Source organism: Lepidochelys kempii, chromosome 10, assembly GCF_965140285.1.
Source record: "Lepidochelys kempii isolate rLepKem1 chromosome 10, rLepKem1.hap1, whole genome shotgun sequence".
Taxonomy (NCBI): domain Eukaryota; kingdom Metazoa; phylum Chordata; order Testudines; family Cheloniidae; genus Lepidochelys; species Lepidochelys kempii.
Genome location: NC_136389.1, coordinates 43,954,103 through 43,961,483, shown reverse-complemented (window position 1 = coordinate 43,961,483; position 7,381 = coordinate 43,954,103). Strand labels below are relative to the sequence as shown.

General features: G+C 52.2%; 1 protein-coding gene across 3 annotated transcripts in view; it reads right to left on the bottom strand.

Moving 5' to 3' along the window:
- Positions 1–663: 663 nt before the first annotated feature.
- GRAMD2A (GRAM domain containing 2A) overlaps positions 664–7,381 on the bottom strand; it is an 81,735-nt gene continuing 75,017 nt past the window's right edge. For all 3 annotated transcript variants that reach the window (XR_012161218.2, XR_012161220.2, XR_012161219.2), the window contains one exon: positions 664–7,285. The gene's annotated coding sequence lies outside the window, so the exon portion shown is untranslated. The remainder of the gene's footprint in view (positions 7,286–7,381) is intronic.

Here is a 7,381-nt window from a genome sequence, read left to right as displayed (position 1 = left end):
GCAAGGTTGGCTACCCTAGCTCACGTCCAGGCAGCCCAAAAGAGAGGGTAGCCTAGGGGGTAGAAGAAGCCAAGAATCAACCACCAGTTGCAGTTCCCAGGTGCTCCAGCCAAGCTCAGGATCGCAGTGGCAGCCACCCCCTCCTCCATCAGCCCAGGGGTGCAGTGAGGGAGATACAGTGGCCAGCTACACTGCCGGCTCTACGCCTACTGGACACACAGCACAGCACTGACTGAGCCAGGACTGGAACTCGTGTGTTCCGGGCCCCTGGCCCCAGCCGTGCTGCCTGCTACGCTGGGAGCTAATTGTTATTATCGGCATCACCGTAGCAGCTAGGATCCCAGGCACGACCCATGAGACATGAGCACTGCAGGGCTTCCAGTAATGAATGGCCAGGGCCTCCTGCAGCAGCCCAGCCGTGGTTCAGTACAGACCCAGAGCAAGAAGGGCCCTACTCACTGAGCCACCATCACCACTCCCTGCCATGTCGGCGTCTTCCTTGAGACTTCCCATCCATGCTTTGCCCATGCCCTGCTTGGTTTGTAACCTACAGGATGACAGTATGAGACAATAGGGCAGCGAAACTCAGATTTGCTTCTACGTATTTTCCCCTGCTTGGGTTCTCCATGTGCAGAAAGACAGTAACCACTTCTCAGACACTGGCACATTAGAAAATGTTGGTTTTTATTTAAAATATGTTCACAGGCTACAGCAAGACAGCATCTATGCCCCAGATGTCACCCGCTGGCCAACAGGTGTAGTTATACAACTGAGAGTGGGGGCAGAAAGGACATGAACCATTCATGGATCTATATAAAGACTTCTGGATTACAAAAGAGATAAAGATAGAAGCAGCAAGGCTGGGCTGTGCATGCACCGACTTCAGCTGCCTTCCCCAGTCATTGATGCATCAGTACTTAGAGTTCCCAGCTGTGGTGCTGCGTCAGCACACACTCCTCGGGCAGGCTGGAGTGAAGAGTAAGGGTAAAAATCGCACCGAGATTGCACGTGACTCACAAAAATACTGTACAAGTGACTGGCGCAGCAAGATGTGGCTCCAGACCAGGGACAGATCCCAGCTCCTCAAAAGGAGCTTCATGACTGCATCATTAGCTCCGCCCTGGCTCCTCCCCTTCCTTTGGCCACAAGGACCAAGAGTGGGTCCAGCCTTTGTCCCCAGCCTCCTAGGAGGGAGAATGGTGTGTCTGAATGGAATCCTCCCCCATGCTACAAGATTGTGACATCTACTGGGCCATTCCTACCCCAGGTCTTGTCACTTTCACTTCAGCCTGACCACGCTGGCAGTGCTAAAGGGCATTTCCTCCTTGGCTGAGGTTACAGCCCGTCTGACTGCCTGCTGCTGCACTCATTGACATTAATACTTCAGTGGGAGAGGGCCAGTCTCAGGTGGTGGAGGCAGGTAAAATGCCTGTTTGAGTGATTTCACTGTGATCTATCTGGGAGCTTACAGAAACCAGGCTGCTCTTATGTCTGCAATGCCTTGCAGCTGCTGGTTAGAGGACGCAACTCAGGGTAAGAAGTGCATCATGGCAGATCAGGGACACTCATTTCACTAGTGTGAAACATTTGCAAACATTCTCCTCCTCCCCAAAACAAAACACCCAAGACACAGAGGGCAACAGCAGGACCAAGAGCTTCCTTAGGGACACAGGATTAGATCAGAGTCCAGTATCCTGTCTCCACGAGCAGCCAAGATTCCTTGTGCGTCAGAGGATGGCAAACCCACCTACTATTGCACCTGGCCAATTTGCACGGGTCCTTCACTAACCAGAGTGTTTAACATCGGCAATGGGTAGACATCAAAACAGGATCAGGTTCAGCAAGTCTGAAAAGGGGCGAAGAACGGCTGCTTGGTGCAAAGCTAAAGCAAGTGGCAGAATCGGTTAGCCAGCGCACACACTGTGAACACCTCAGTGCCCACACCCTATTTATCCACTACAAAGCTATTGCTGCCCCACACAATGGCTGATCCGCCTGCTGAGCCTTTCAGGGTGTGTCCACACTGCCATTCGACACCTGCAGCTGACCTGTGCCTGCCAACTTGGGCTCCTGAGGCTCAGCTGCAGGCCTGTTTAATTGCCATGTAGACCTTCAGGCTCAGGGTGCAGCCCAGGCTCTTGGACCCTCAGGCTGCAGCATGAGCCTGGACATCTACACCACAATTAAACAGCCCCAAAGCCTGAGTCACAGGGCAGCTGTGGATTAATTGCAGTGTAGAGACACCCTCAGAGACTAGCTACTTGAGTGTGCAAGCCAGTCACTAGGAGATAGGGCGTGAACATGCAGCTATGAGGACTGTTCAAAGGGCCCCAGCAGAGCTCTCTCGTCTCCCAATCACATAGCTCATGGGATGGTCCCTATTCTCCTCCTTGCATCCCAGCTCAGGAAGATGAGGTCTTGGGAAGTTACTGGCTCATCACTGAGAGCTTTAATATTTGCTCATCTCTGGGTTATTGCCTTGGGATACATTTCCCGGCTCTTTAAAGATAATAAATACCGTTATAAAATTCTAAAGGATTGTGTGCTCACATCCCATCTCCCAGAGGATCTGAGCAAACTTGTGACTGGCAGCTAGCATGTGGCATTCAGAGGTATACTGGAGCGGGTTGCAGAAAGGGATGTAAAAAGAGGAAATAAAGTCCTGTTCTCCTGCTGGAATAGCTCTGGCATCCCAGCTTAGAGTTCTCCATTTTAGTGACAACAAGACTGGAGGGGAGAAGGACAAAAAATTGCACCTAGAAAAGTAAAATAAATGAATGCCAAAAGTAAAAAATGGAATGATTGGATGACAACTGAAGGCTAAATTGCAGCTAGAAAAGTCTCCAGTCTGAATTTAGTTCAGTCCCAGCCCAGTGTCAAACCTCCTGTTCCTGAGCTCGCAGAGAAGCTAGCAAAAGGCCAAATTACAAGATCGTCTAACTGAAGTTAACATTCTAGACCTTGCACAATGTGGATTCAGGCCAGGACACGGAAATGAAACTGGCCTAGTGGCACTGATGGGTGATCTCCTGCTGTCAGTGGGCAGAAAGCCATTCTCCTCCTCCTGGGCCTCTCTACAGTGTTCAACACAGATGACCATGAGATATGCTGTCTGGCCTGAAAGAGAGGACAGTAGTCCAGGGTAATGAGGTAAAATGGCCTGAGTCCTTCCTGTACAAACACACCCAAAGAGCAGAAATGGGCAACTGCACCTCTATCACTAGACTCCTCACTTTGGGTTTTCACAAGGATCAATTCCCTCACTGGTCCCTTTTGGCATCTATATCCTACTGCTCGGATGACATGGACTCAAGTGCCAACAATATGCCAATGGCACACAGCTCTACCTATTGTTCAGTACATACGACCACACGCCTACCACCAAGATGACCCAATGCTTTGATGAAATCAGCTCATGGATGAAGAACAGCTGGTTGATGCTAAACCCAAGAAAAAGAGAGGTGATGCTGGAGGGTGGGGGAATGTATTTTGAAGAGTTTTCAGCCATGGTGGAGTCTCCTTTGGCTGAAGTTCACACCCACAATTGGTCAATTTCAGTCCATCGACTTAGGAGTACTCCTGGATTCCTCACTGGACAACAAGCTCGCATGTCACAATGGTTGTAACGCTTTCCACCACCTCCGGCTGGCTAGGACACACCATCCCATCAGTCCTGGCCTCAGTTATTCACCCCTTCGTCACCGCTCAGCTGGCCTGCAGCAATGCAATACACCTGGGCATGAAACCTGCAGTGCTTAGGGAACTCCGACAAGTACAGAACACTGCAGCACATCTCAGCACCACAGCTGCTGCGAGCACCTTTCCTCTCCTCTCTACCCTGGCTCCCCTAGCATTTCCACTCAAGTTCAAGGCTGAGTCCTTATCTTCAAAACATTCCACGGACTGTGCCAGGGTATCTAAAAGACCATTTAAGCTCTGGGATGAAGACCTTGGTTGACAACTTTGCTCCTCTGTCACAATGGAACCATAACAAGAGTAAAGGTCATCTTTGCAGTCTGAGCCTGTGCAATGAACTCCCCCAGCCAGGGACAAAGGGCTACCACAAACCTCGCCACTCTCTGCTCCAAGTGCAAGGTGCGTTTCTTTGATGTCCATTCTGCAATGGTGACTTTATTTAATAAAAATAAGATTAAAAACACCCCTACCAAAACAAGACACTCCCCTGCACGTGCCGCTCCCTCTGGGACGAGGATAGGAGAACAAACACGGGACAGATGCATAGTCACATTGCTTAATGCCCAACTGGAAGGTGCCCACAGACTATGGTGAGGAGTGGGGTATAAAAACCTATATCGGATACTACATTATCGGTGCTTTCAGTGGAAAACAGCTGCAATGGGAGGGGGATCAGGAGAGATCCCAAATCCTCAGTTACCTCCAAATGCTAGTGCTTGGAAACCTCTCTCTGCGCAGTGACGAGTGGAGTCCCAGCCCCACCCATCACGCTAGCCCCCAGCTAGCCGTGACAGGAACACATGATGGCACCCCTAGTTCTGCACTGCACTGCCCACCCCTAACAAAGGCCTTGGGACGAGCATGCTACTCAAACAGATCCCAAGTCTTCAATAAGCTCGTCATATGGTCCTACCCCTCCAGAGGGGAGTGTTCGAATCCTGCTGCGGGAGCCCTGCTTAGCCCTGGAGCTGATGGCAATGGAGCAGAAGCAGCTGCTGACCCTGCAGCAGTTGTGAGGTTAATGGCAGTTGAATGAGCTCAGCCCAGACACACAGAGGTTAGGCCATGGAGCATGTCGTTCTTTTTCTGCAAGTCCTGCCGCCGCCTGCAAAGCCCCCTTCACCGCTCTGCAAGCGCTGTGCTTTGAAGCAGGAGTCCGCATCACAGTTCTCCTCCCTCATGGCACCATGCAACACAGCAGACACGGCTACATCCACTGCAGCCCTGTCTCTCCCCCAGGCATCCTGCTGCTGTCAGGAAGCTGCCAGTACTATCGACGCATTTCAAGAGCTGTGGCTAACATGGTCAATGTGCACCTCCGCCAGCTGCAGGGGTCCCGATGTCAGTGTTTATAGGGGATGGGGTGAAAGCCGGGAGCAGTCCTGAGCCAGGCAAATGTGCAAGAACAACTGTGATGGCCAATCCGCAGGCAAAAAGTTCCAGCGATGGAGGAGCAGAGTGCTATCTGCAAAGCGAGCCCACTCCCCACCGCTCGCTGGGACCTCATCCCCAGGAGCGTGGGTTAACGTCACTGGAGGTTTCTTTGTTAAACACTGAAAGAGATTCGTACTCCGAAAAGCTGAGTTGTCATTTGTGCAAGAGAGTGAGTCAGACCATACCCCCCAGAAATGATCCCGGGCATAAAGCAGCATTTCCTGGCACTTTGTTGCGCTCCGGCCAGTCCTCACGCCCTCCTTGCTAGCTGTGTTCCTCTCCTCTGTAAGATTGGCTGCCGGGGCAGGATGGGAAGTGGGGGGAGAGGGGAGGAGAGCGAAGGCAGGACACAGCTCCCTGCACAGCTCACAGGTGACGTGGCACTTTGTTTTAGCAGCGCTTTCAAACACAATCAACCCAAAGACCGGATGCCTGATGCACACACACACACCGGAGAAGAGGGGATTGGTGAGTATTGCCGGCAGCACGGCCACTCTCCAGCAGCCTACGCACAACTGCTGGGCACATCCCTTCTGGAACGACTCACTGAGGGAGTCCCGGGCACCCTGACGCCAGAGTTACACGAGCTGCTTGCTGGTGTGAGGGGAGTGCCGCATCCTGGTGCTGCTTGCACCGTATTGTGTCTGTCTCCCACCTTTCGCTCCATGTGATCCCAAAGCGCTTCACACACAGAGACAGCTTTATTTAGTGTGAGGGGAATGAGGGGCTGATCCAAAGCCTGCTGGACCCAATGCGAATCTTTCCACTGACTTTGGATCAGGGTCCTAAAGTGCACGGTTACAGTGGCTGTGTGAGAGGTGCTTCTAGAACGCTAAGCAGGCTGGACTCTTAATATGCATCAGCCCAGGCAGGCTTTTGAATATTCATGAGCTCAGCCTCTTCCAGCATTGCACTCATGACTCCCATCCCATCCCCCTCAGCTCCATTGTCCCCCATGCGCAGCAGGGTTTCTGCTCAGTCCCCACACTCCCCAGGGACGGCGCTGCGTCAGGCCAAAGAGCACTGGAAGTTTCATTTAGATATTGACGACACAGAGCTTCCAGGGGAACACAGACACAGCTATTCCTCCTGCTCCATCTAAGGTGTTCGCTGGCTCCTGATCGCAGCAGGGCTACATCCTACTACAGACCAGGCCCAGCTCTCAACTCTCCTTTGGGGGTGCTCCCATACAGCCTTCTCCTGTGGTTAGAAACTTGGGGTGCTGAGGAGCCCCGTGTGGAGAGCATAGTGTGCCTGGCACCGCCATCAGACAACTGTCACTCCAAGTTCGGATTCAGCACTGCTGGTTGCTGGCCAAATTCCGTATTGCCTGTAAAGTGCAGATGCCTTTCAAACAGCCCTCCTGAATCTTGCTCAAAACTTTTCCTCTGGCCTCCTCAAGGAGCCAAATGAGGGGGTCTTATTCTAGCCTGTTCATCTCCCCACTGCCGAACCCTACCCAGTGCAGGTCGGCCTTGCTTTGCATCCGCTTGCGGACAGGCGGGCTGCCCTTTCTCTGGATTGCCCAGCGCGGCAGAGTGCATTATTACAGCATGGCATGTACTCTGCACAGCGCTGGGTGGGGCTGGGCTTTGGGGTTAGGGAGCCACCTCATCCCTTTATTTTCACCTCTCTTCTGCCCTGAAGGAACGCTGGCACAGGGACCGGGGTACGTTTTGGAAGGGACATGGGGCAGTTAAACATGATCTATGCTGCGCACACTAGCCTCACAGGGGATGAGAGTTGCACAAGAATCCCCGTGACTAACAGTCTGCTATTGCCACCTAAAGAACCTGACTTCAGCAGGTATCGGGCCAGGAGCACTAACTCCTGTCTGGCATTTCGCTGGAGCTGTAACTTTTACACTGAAAGTTGTTATGACAACTACTGTAACTGAACTATTGCCCGCGTATGAACACTGGCACCTAAGCAGAGATGCATTTCAGGACCCGGCTAGGCCAAGGCCCAGTGTGGAAGGGTAATGTGGAAACCCCAAAGGGCAAGAGGAAATCCGTCCTGAGGAGAACTAGCTGAGTGTGGGAGGTGTGTTCTGGGAGAACAGAACATGCCTCAGCTGTGTCCCCAATCCTGAGCTCCGTAGGGAGGGTCAGTCTCTGCTTCCGGGGCTTCTCACTTACTGAGATCCACGGTTGTCCTTGAAAAAGAAAACAAAGCAGAATTAGGAATAAAAATGATGGTAACTTGAACACTGAGTCATCATAGGAGTTGGCCCAGCGGTGTCCCACCAGAA